The following is a 12,413-nucleotide window of genomic DNA, read 5'->3' on the forward strand; positions in this document are numbered from 1 at the left end:
CACACTATAGAATATCAATTGGAATGGATTAAATCAATTAAAAAACGTAGCAACACAAACGAACATACACTGAACGAATACATTTGATCTTTGATACAATGTAAATACAAAGTTTTTAAAAATAAGTATGAAATCTCCTATTTAATTGGTTTCTTTGGATATTGCATTTCTAATGATATGTAGAATATGCATGGATATAGTTATAGGACGCCTCCGGGTGCGGGAATTTCTCGCTACATTGAAGACCTGTTGGTGACCTTCTGCTGTTGTTTTTTTCTATGGTCGGGTTGTTGTCTCTTTGGCACATTCCTCATTTCCATTTTCAATTTTATATAGCGAAGAATTTAGAAATTAATTCAATTTTTGATCATGTTTATATCTTTACCACCGTTTTAAATAAGAGCTGACACTTATATGCATATGTACTCCTTTAACTGAAATAAGATGCCAATACAATATACTTAAAACACTTCGTCTCTTCAGTGTATAATTACATTTTGAAATGATCGACATTTTGAAATTGTAATAAGGAAGTTAAATTACGGCCAGTGAACAACAACCCCCGCAGTCCTGTAAAACATCTTACAAAATTAAATCTTCTGAAAAGTTTAAAATTGTTTAAGCTTATGCATTGAATTATAATTTAACCCTCTACTTTCAAGACGAATTTAGTATAATGATAGAGTGACAATTTACGAATATAATGCACTAACACGCGCAACCTGTTAAGTTTAATCATCCGATCAATTTTCTATTCCACAATTCTGTTTTAATTGTAATTTCTTTCGTTTAAGTAATTTAATGGAGAACGTTATTGGTATTACATGTATATCTTTTTTAAGATTTCTTTCAAAATTTAAGAAAAGAATGAACGTGACAGACTAAGCTTTGAAAGAAACAATTGTCGGTAATGTCAGTTGCATAGTTAGGATTGCATACAAATATGCATAATCAGCTAAAAATTGAATTTGTTTCCTATAAAGTAAATAAGCTTTTCATTGGTAAATTAAAGATTTGGCAAAGAAAAAAATATAATTGATTAGATTCTTGCTTGTCATTATTCTTTTTCTATTTTTGTATTTCTCTTAAATTAGTTAAGGATATGAAAAAAATAAGTACAAACAGAAACAATGCTAGTACTTGAATAAACAAAACAACAAGAATCGCAGTGTTCAGAAAAAGTAACATAAATATTGTCAATTCTATATTCTTTGAAAATTTGTTCAGACCCAAATCTATATGTAGGATTAAATATATCCTTTCCTATGACACACCATCATTGTATACATATATCTTTGACAGCTAAGGTAGCAACCATTTGATTTTCTGGTGGGGGATTTCATAGGCGGGTCTAGGGGGCCAGGGGGTGGGGCGCCCCCTTCCGTGGGAAACATTTGGTTGATTATATAGGAAATCACTGAAGGGTGACTTGAGCGGGCCCCCTTGGTCATTCAGCGGGCCCCCTTACAAAAAGTTATGTATCCGCCACTGCGGCTTTGGATTTTTTGTAGAGACAAATTTTTTTTTACATTGAGCCAAAGTTACTTGTAATTTTTCGAGGCAAAGTAGCTCGTAACATTTTCCAGGAAAAGTAACTTGTATTTTTTTCCAGGACCAATAAAAAAAAAAAATGTTTACGTAGTGATCCGAACCTGCTAGGAGGGTTTGGGTTCATGTCCCCCCCCCCCCCCCCCGGGAAAATCAGACGTATACTCGTTTTCTTCACTAAAACATTAATATTTCTTTTTCCAAAAAGAAATCTGTTGTTATATAAACAAATGTGCCATTTCAAGATTTCATATAATGTGCCCCCACTTCAGAGAAAATTAAATGGTTGCTACCGGAAAAGCAGTTTACGGTTTCGGTCTAAATATACAGCACATACATTGTACTTATGACTTGCTTACTTTGTTTGTATTTATGTTTGCTTAGGAATTGTAATAAAGATTGATCACACATTTATACTAAAAAAGCAAACAAGCCAACCAAACTGTTTAACTACAACCATTATGAAAATAGCTCTAATGAATGCATCTAAGAAAATCAAAGAGCAGTTACAAAAAGATCTTCATTCACGATTGATTGAGTCAACTTGATATATGTTTGAATTTCATATAAATCGTTTAATAACTATGCTCTCGATGTTTAAATTTACTTAAGTTAAGAACGGTACAGAACTATGACGAAATAAACATAAAACAAAGTACAGAACAAATATCGATGAACCGTACACAATGTCCGAAATCAACCATAAGTTGGTCATACCCGTGTATATTCAAGTGACAATCTACAACCAGCTTGCATTGTTAATATCATCAGTATTAAAGTAATTTTTAATACTATTTTCAGTTCTTGCATGTCGAATTATCATATAAAACAATAATAAAATTCATCGAACCTCCAAAAATTCCACATCAGAAAAGATTGCACTTTCAGTGACAATTCATCGCATCTTTAGTTAAAATGAATAGCATCCAGTCAATATTATTATGGATTCAGCTTCTTTAATTACATTTTTTGGACTTTAATCTTGTGATTATACATTAGAAAGTTATATTCTCATTAAATTGTGTTAAAACATAAATTTAAATCAGTTATTTTGTACTTTCAAAAAGTAAACAAACGCAGTTTTCCCCGTGATCCTTTATTCTACAATAGACACACTCGCTTTAACAGTGAAAACGAACCAACTGGATTCGCACTTTATGTACACTGGATACAGTGGTATAATTCGTGTCACTGGTGATTCTGAAGGCAACCCATGGTCCAGTTGATTTGTCTTTGTTATGATCGACAAACAGATAAAAAAAAAACATATATAAATGAACGGAGTGGCTATTTGTCCGGCTAGCCGGACGAATAGTGCCAGGGCTATTTGTCCGGCCATTGTAATGCGCATGTCATATAATGTGCGTTCGGAAGTGCGTGTAACATTATCTTCAGTAGCACCAAGGGGGCGCGTGTAATCTGATCACTGATTTTCAATTTTAAGATCATGGCTGAAATATTTGTGATACATTTTGAAGTTTTCGGAATTTGACAATGGAACACGATATTATGAACTTCCAAGAATGATATAATCTTATGATAGGGACTGTAAAAAATTGAAATCACAAGGAAAATGGGAAATAAAAAATAATTATAAATAATTGATCGGAGAATTAGTTTTACAAAATTATTCGATTCGCTACAGCTACAGACATAATAATTTTGTACCTTTTTCAGCTAGACAAAATCCTTTACGTTAACTTAAAAGTCAAACACTACCCAAGTTTTTTTTACAAGTAAATTCTTCTCTCTTCTTATGTAAAAAATATGGAATATATATGATTTTATTCTAATTATTCGTTATCCACATTGGACTATATACTAGTATGAAGAAAACAACAATTTCAATTACCAGTAACAAGATTAGGCCCTAACACTAAAGATTTCAAACATGTGCCCTTGGTGATGCTGAAGATAATATTACACACACAAATATTATTGTGACATGCGCATTGTATTGGCCGGACAAATAGTCCTGGTACTATTCGTCCGGCTAGCCGGACAAATAGCAACTGCCATAAATGAATGTTTCCACCTAAACCTACAACTAGACATTTGCGGAAACCGTCATACACCTACGATTTGGATTACAATTACACTTACAGGTAGCATGTAAATCTTGGGCTTTCTCAAAGTGTAAAAATAAACCGTCAATCGAAAACAATGTTACGATAATGATGTTTTTCTGTAGTTGAACAACGATTTTTTTCTAATATTGCAGCAATGTGTTATTATTAATTATTGTATACGGTGTTATCCAGGTTGAAAATGCTGTAATTGTACGAGGTGTGATAGAATAAACTAACATTATTTTTAAAATAAATTTAACATGAGACACAAAAAATATCGCAATTGTCGTTGCAGTAGCTAGATTGGGACAATTGCTGGAAAAATTCAGCAATACTTTATTTTGTGTTAGGAAAGATGCAATCAACCATGGAACATGTTATCATGTGTATGCTACAATGTAAGACACACTTTTTCTCTTTTTATTTTGTTTTTAAAGAAAAAAAGGAAATACAGCGGACGGGTGGTTTTGAACTATTTTTTTCTTCATGAAATTTAACTTGCCGTTTGGTATAATTTTTATTTATTTTTTATTTTTTCCTGAATAGGACAAACACTTTTATCCCTGTTCCGAGTCTGGTACTATTTTCATGAAATTGTTATATAGATTATAGAGTGCACTGACGACGCAGAGATCGATCCAGCAATTTTCTAAAGGGGATTCCAACCCAAGATAAAAAGGAGGGTCCGACCATATGTCCCTATTCAAAAGCATTGATCAGCAAGAAAAGGGGTGTTCCAACCCTCGGAACAACAGCCCGTGATCTCTCACTACGACGTTGTTCACTTCAACACAAAGTTTGTACGTAAATCTATTCAATTGATTGTTAGGGTTAAAAATATGCGAAAGTCTAGCAGGCGAGAAGAAATTGTTAAAACAAGAATATGTCCATAGTACATGGATGCCCCGTCCGCACTATTTTCTATGTTCAGTGGACCGTGGGATAAAAACTCTCATTTGACATTAGAATTAGAAAGGAACATGTTTATTAAGTTTCAAGTTGATTGGACTTCAACTTCATCAAAAACAACCTCGACTAAAAACTTAACCTGAAGCGGGACAGACGGACGAACGATCGCACAGACCAGAAAACATAATGCCCATACATGGGGCATAAAATTCACAATCCATTTAAGTCGGCAAAGGCAACAGTTGCTGATACAAAGTTGTAATCGTGCATAACAAAAACGACACCAACATTAATATTTCAAATTAAATAGTTTGTTGAGTATCCTCTAAACAATATGTTTGCTAGTTTGCGTATACTAAACATTGCATTAAAAGTATCCTGTTTCGCGGGGAAAGTTTATTGCTCCTGCTGATATTATATATATCATACATCTATCTACACCTTTTGTCCTAATAAATCCTTGTCTTCAAATATTCGGCTTTGTGCGGTCCTGATAGTAAATCCAGAAAAGCGCTTCAGAAACATGAAATGTTATTAACGTGTTGCTTACATCTTTTCTTCTTTTTTTATATAGAAAACACCGTTTGCTATTTTGTATCTGTATTGTGGGTTTGTTTTTGTATTTTGAGATGACCCTTTGTTTTAGTCACCTGTAATCGTAATTCTAAAGTTAGACCTAGTTTCCGCAAATGTCTATTCTTAACTGTTGTACAATCTATTCAACTTGCTTGTTCAATAATCATGTTATGGGTGACAGGCGATTCAATCCAAGGTTAATAGTGCCCGATGTACATTTTTAAGACCTTGATATAAGAATGTATTATTGTTTACTACGCACCACAGTATAAGCCTTAAATTTCATGTAAGTTTTCCCTTTCCTTTCCTGTAATACCGGTATTCGGTTGTTTCCATCTAATGGCATGTTCAGGTGTCAAATGATTCAGTCTGTTTGCAGGTCCCTTTCATAATGCAATTAACCATTTATTTTCATTGTTTTTTGGACGTATGGTTACAAATGCTTTGACTAAACAAAAAAATGTTTGTCACAACCTTGATTTAGCAGTAACATATTGTCTTTAAAGCTGACACATTTATGATTTATCGTTTCAATCCGTCGTTTTAGTCCAATAGACATATGATAATTGTTAAATCGTGTCATCCGTTTTTATTTGTATTGGGTGAACTTTAAATAAAATTGAGAAAGGAAATGGGGAAAGTGTCAAAGCGACAACAACCCGACCATAGAGCAGACAACAGCCGAAGGCCACCAACGGGTCTTCAATGTAGCGAGAATTCCCGCACCCGTAGGTGTCCTTCAGCTGGCCCCTAAAAATAAGTATACTAGTACAGTGATAATGGACGTCATACTAAACTCCGAATTATACACAAGAAACTAAAATTAAAAATCATACGAGACTAACAAAGGCCAGAGGCTCCTGACTTGGGACAGGCGCAAAATTGCGACGGGGTTAAACATGTTTATGAGATCTCAACCCTCCCCCTATACCTCTAGCCAATGTAGAAAAGTAAACGCATAACAATACGTACATTAAAATTCAGTTCAAGAGAAGTCCGAGTCCGATGTCAAAAGATGTAACAAAAGAAAATAAATAAAATGACATTAATACATAAATAACAACAGACTACTAGCAGTTAACTGACATGTCAGCTCCAGACCTCAATTAAACTGATTGAAAGATTATGTCTTCATCATATGAATATCAGGCACAAACCCTCCCGTTCGGGGTTTAGTATCATACTATCATAAAATATATGAGAAGAACATAACCCGTGTCATGCCAATAACTGTTTTTTTAAAAATAAATGTGTTTAGTTCCGATGCAAAGACCTTATAAGTGAATCAATATTAAAGCCAAAATATGCAATCTTTAATGACCTGACAGCAGTATCGTAACTATATCCCTTCTCAATAAGTCTGTTTAAAGGTTTTGTAAGCTTTTGAGGTGAATACTGACATTTTTGTGCTTTGTAAAAAATATTACCATAAAAGATTGGATGTGAAATACCTGAACGTACAAGATGTCTGCATGTTGAGTTATATTTACGAATGCTTAGTTGTAGTTAATTATATATAAATGACTTTTTACCCCAAATAGTCCAAAACTTTTCCTGTCACTTGCTGGCCATCGCCTATCTTTACCATCGTCGTCCATTGACGTTCGCTTACTTTAACAAATATTTTCTCTAAAATTACAGGGCTAATCGAGCTTGTCCACAATCGTCATAAGATTGTGGACAATTTGACATTGTTTATCATCTAAATAACGCGTTATAGTATTCTTTTATTTGTCTTTATGTTTATTACTTTTACTGTTTAGTCTGTTTTTGGTGATACAATGTATCTATTTGACGTGGCTCTGTACTTACACATTCCGTCATTGTGTTATTGTTCTATGCTAATTTTTGTATTCTCTTTCTTTCATTTTTGCTAATATGCTTAGTCTCTGTGCCTTTTTGTGTTTCTTTGTTACTTATGACGTGACTCTGTAATTACACATACCGTCTTTATGTTATTGTGCCATGGTGTATTTTTGTATTCTTGTCTTTAATTTTTGCTACTTTATGTGCTTTGTCTATATGCCTTTTTGTGCTTCTTTGTTACATATTTGTTTGTTATAATAGTTATTGATATTATAACACAATGTTGACAGCTGCATCCCTATTTTTGACATTTTTACATATTATGTCTGATTGTTTAGTTCACACATTGTTGTCAATATAGTGGATTTTTATGCCACTGTCATACTAGTGTGAGGTTTAGCAAGCTATAAAAACAGGTTAAATTCACCCTTTTCTGCATAAGAAAATGTCTGTGCAGGAATATGACAGTTGTTGTCCATTCGTTTTATTTGTTTGAGCTTTTAATTTTGCCATTTGAAATGGGTTTTTTCCATTTTGAATTTTCCTCGGGGTTCAGTATTTTTGTGATTTTACTTATTTGGTTATTTACTGTAAGTTGTAAGTTTATTATTTGGATAAAAGTACAATTTGTTAACTCAACGAATTTGTTAAACATATATATTCATTAGTCAGCAAGTTAACTTTTTCTAATTATTGACCATGTTTTATCGTTTTTCTTAAGGAATAAATTCTACGATATCGATTGAAAGGAATAAAAGATAGATTTGAAATTTTGATTATATTTTTCTGTCACTACCTAATTTATAGACGTTGTAAAAGTTTTATTAATCTAGTTACCATAGCCGCTGTGGCCGTAATAAAACGTTATATTTTGAAAATGTACTTTTATTGGCAACAATAATACATCAGCACGACCGAAATGAATATTTAATAGATTTCCATCTTTCAAAATTATGAGAAAATCTAGACATGTTAAAAGTGAATACAATTAAAGCTTCTAGTCGGCTTGAGTGATTTCATAAATGCTGTCGCTAGTTTATACTGAAATGAATATTGTCCATTGATGAGAACATATCATTCCTGGAATAAAATGGATTTGCGAGTGTGAAATAAGTACCCCTTCGTGCAGAAGATCATTAATATAACAAGCAAAAAGATTGTCTTGATTTTTATAAGAAGTCTAAATCGTTCTTTACGATATAAGAAAACTAGTATTGATACAGCATACATAAAGAAAGAAAAACGTTACAAGATCACATAATCTAAAATCGTTTATCGAAGCAGAATATACAGTTACCAAAAAGAAAAACGACAAAACGTTTAAAAAAGGCTTGCATCCAAAGCAAACCTAAAACATAATACCGGATGAGACAAAATTCACGAACTTTTAAAGGGATCGGGTTCAGGAACATGTAGGAAAAACAAAATATACGTAGAAACTGTGACAAAAAAACTAAGACTTACAAACGCGGATCTCACTAAACTCTCAGACACTACATAAGGTAAGAAATCCTAACCCCATTTGTGGCACCTGTCTTGTTGCTCATGGCAATTACGAATTCGGTGATTAGAAGCACTAGGTATTATCATAATCATAGATGAAAACCTCACAAATTGAATGAATGTTTTAGTTGGTAATTGTAAAGTATGACGTCACTGAATAATGGATTTGTAATTATTATAAAACTTCTGGTATACTTTGATTTAATTAAAATGAGAAATATTCGATCAAAATTGAATTATTTAGTGAAAAGTCATCGTCAGTGAACGTGAAATCTTATTATTGAAACAGCTCAGTGACCATGAAATCTAAAGATTTATATAGTGCTGTTTTTCTTCTGTAGAATTGTATGTATACATGTAGAAACCAAACATGTAACATATAATGCTAGCTTTTGATGAGACAAATGGTATTTTTCAAAACTTTTTCTATAAATTGATTATTTTTTCCTCAACCGGTGTGAGGTGTCTTTTATACCTTATGAGCACTCCTAATGTAAATACAGAATGATTTGAAAGCGCTTTTAGACACCGTGAAGTAACAACGAAAATAACCAAAGTGGAACCTAGATCAAGACCAAGAACCCGGATACTCAATCCGGGAACACTATGTCAACCCTGTAAAGGAAACAGAAGCCTCCATATACCAGGAGACGATAATACTTAGCGTTTCACCCAGTGGATGGACTCCAAAAAATCCGATGCTTCCTCTGCTACCCAGGAACCTACCATCAGAACAAGTGCAAACAACATCTGTCAGACGCAATCCAAAAACACAGTTATTGGTATACCAACAAAGTATCGTGAGGAACCAGAGGGATCAACATCAGGACGGACATTATAACCAGTCCATACAATTCTCAGAAGCCATACCATCGCTGATACTTCTACTTTCAATCCTTACCACGAAGTAAGCGTTGTAGGATATAGTTTACAGTTGGGTTCTACATCAATCGCCCTGCCCTACTTCGCACACCATCTCATACATTTCCATTATCATTGCCAGATCCAGAGGCCATACAAACTGCCTTATATACAATAATAGCCAAACGTTCCGTACCAAACACAACCACCAGGTCCAAAACAAGGAAAAGGGAAAGGAATATCTGATCTATCACTTCAAGAATAGGTCATTGAAGTCCGCAATATCTACCAAGATAGCCGGTCTAGGAACCCAACATCATCATCTACCTGTGCATTTGTCATTAGGAAATTTAGGGTCATGAAGGAATGTCATGTGCTGGGGTAGCTGGTAAATACCATGTATAAAAAATGCGACTCCCAAACGGCTCTGTAATGTTGTTTACCTCTCAACAGGTATTTTCGCAAACACCCTTTGTATGCATGATACATTTGAATAGGAAAAATATATCTTGATTGTGTACATGAATAAGGCCGTTAGTTTTCTCGTTTGAATTGTTTTACATTTGTCATTTCGGAGCCTTTTATATCTGGCTATGCGGTATGGGTTTTGCTCATTGATGAAGGCCATACGGTGACCCTATAGTTGTTAACTTATGTTTCGTTTGGTCTCTTGTTGAGAGTTGTCTCATTTGCAATCATACCAAATTTTCTTTTTATATATCAATTTCAAAAAAATGTTTTTTCCCTCTTATTGATAATTTAATTTCCAAAATTTAGCATTTTTGTCAGACAGTTTTATTTAGCAAAGTTCAAGTTTTATCTGCCTATGAGATTAAATGGAATAACAATTGTATAAAGTGCTTGGAAGTTAATTCTTAAATTTTATGAGCTGGAAGTGTTCAATATAACCGATAAGTGTTATATTATCTAGTTCACTTATTATTCAACTTTTCCGATTTCAAACAAGAAAGTTTAAAGTATTCCTATTATATACTGGTATCACGTATGTCAATTGTTCATCTTTTCGAAAAGCACATCACGTGCAGTTAATTGGTACAGTGAATGTAATTAGAAGAACATCACGTGCAGTTAATTGGTACAGTGAATGTAATTAGAAGAACATCACATGCAGTTAATTGGTACATTGAATGTAATTAGAAGAACATCACGTGCAGTTAATTGGTACAGTGAATGTAATTAGAAGAACATCACGTGCAGTTAATTGGTACAGTGAATGTAATTAGAAGAACATCACATGCAGTTAATTGGTACAGTGAACGTAATTAGAAGAACATCACGTGCAGTAAATTGGTACAGTGAATGTAATTAGAAGAACAGTTATCTTTCCTTTGTAAGGTTCTCAATGTTTTAATTATATGCAAGATATAAATTATACTGAATACATTACTTTCATTGCAAAAAAAGAAAACACGGAATATGAATTCAATAAAGTAAAAAAAAAACATGTTGTCCAAAATACACCAACCAATTTAGAGGAATATAATATATAATTGGCGTTGGGGTCTTTGAACTGCAGTTAACTAACTACCTAACCATAGCCTGTCATAAAAATTATGAACAAATGCATACAATATCAATTTTCTTGTCAGTCTTAAGTGATCGATAAGGCAATTTGTAAGGACAAGGCGATGCATCATTTATATTTCTTTCTTATAATTTGTTTGATTTCGATATAAAATGTGTTTTTTCAGTTTTACAAGAAAAAATGACGACACTGTTTATTAAGAAAAATAAATCATGAACGTAAAGGTTTTTATTTATTCCCGTAGATTCATATTTTTTATCATTTATTGTTTTATCATAGATCAGACCATTTGTTTTATTTGTTTGAATTGTTAATATTTCGTCATTTGTGGGTCTTTTATAGCTGACTATAGGGTATGAATCTGCTCATTGTTGATGGTCGTACGGTGACTAATAGCTGCTAGCATCGACAACATTTTTGTCTCTGAGGGATAGTTGTCTCAAATACAATCTTACCACATTTCCTCCTTTACAATTAAGTGATTTGTTAAAAAAACTTTATAATATATATATATATTTTACATTGGCGTAAGGAGATATAAGAATGTCTACTGTCTATGTTAAATTGATGATATCTAGCATTCAAATGTACATGTAGTAGATGAACATCTTCGAATGCTATTTACTTTACATCTTTTTTCTGATGAATTCATTACATGTTTTACGTTAATCAATATAATAATGCAGACAAAGGTTAAACATTATAACTCGATTAAGATAGGGAGTTAATTCACAAAGATCAGAACAAATGGGAACAGCAATACCCAGATGAAATTATATAATTGAACACAATTGCAAAATAAACTGACTGAGAGCTCAAGAGTCTTTCTCGGTTAAAATATCATAACCTTGTCATCATCAATCACAATAAGTGATTCTTAAGAAAAAAATCATCAAATTTTCAAAAACGTAATAAATATAGAACATCATACAAAAAACGATAATTCTTCAGTAGAAGAAAAGTTAAAGAAATATAAATATAAACTTGAAAAAGTACAAAACTGATTAGAGATTGTGAAAAAAATCGACCCTACCCAACAATCGAACACTAACATTTTGTAGCAACAAAGAGTGCCGAAAAGATTTGTATTCCTTTAATGTTAATTATCAGACTTAAACATTCAGTTATTTGCTTTAATATTAGAACAGTTAGGAAAGATAAATTGATAAATTATACATTTTCAATGATTTTAACCAATGAAAACAAATGTTTTTTTTTTAAAATGAATCAACAGTCCGGGAAAGTTGAAAGTACGAAGTAGATAGAGTAAATGATGGATGTCTCTTTGCTACACTTAAGTTTTATCTTTATCTTATTCCTCAAATAAATAATAGAAATTTACGAAAATAACGAAAATTACGAAAAAAAATATAGGACAGACGAGTTTATATTAATGTATGCCTATATGATAAGTCACAATATATATTTTATGTTATACTTTGAGGTTCGGTTCCGTATAATATATGACCATCTCCCTGTATGAAATCTATATGTATAATTATTGTTGCAATGATTGCACATAGAGAACAAGATTTATTTATAATTGTAATATGTAAAAAAGCTCTGGTATCTTTCGCCCCTGCCTTATGTAGCTG

Source organism: Mytilus edulis, chromosome 5, assembly GCF_963676685.1.
Source record: "Mytilus edulis chromosome 5, xbMytEdul2.2, whole genome shotgun sequence".
In the NCBI taxonomy this organism is placed as follows: Eukaryota; Metazoa; Mollusca; class Bivalvia; order Mytilida; family Mytilidae; genus Mytilus; species Mytilus edulis.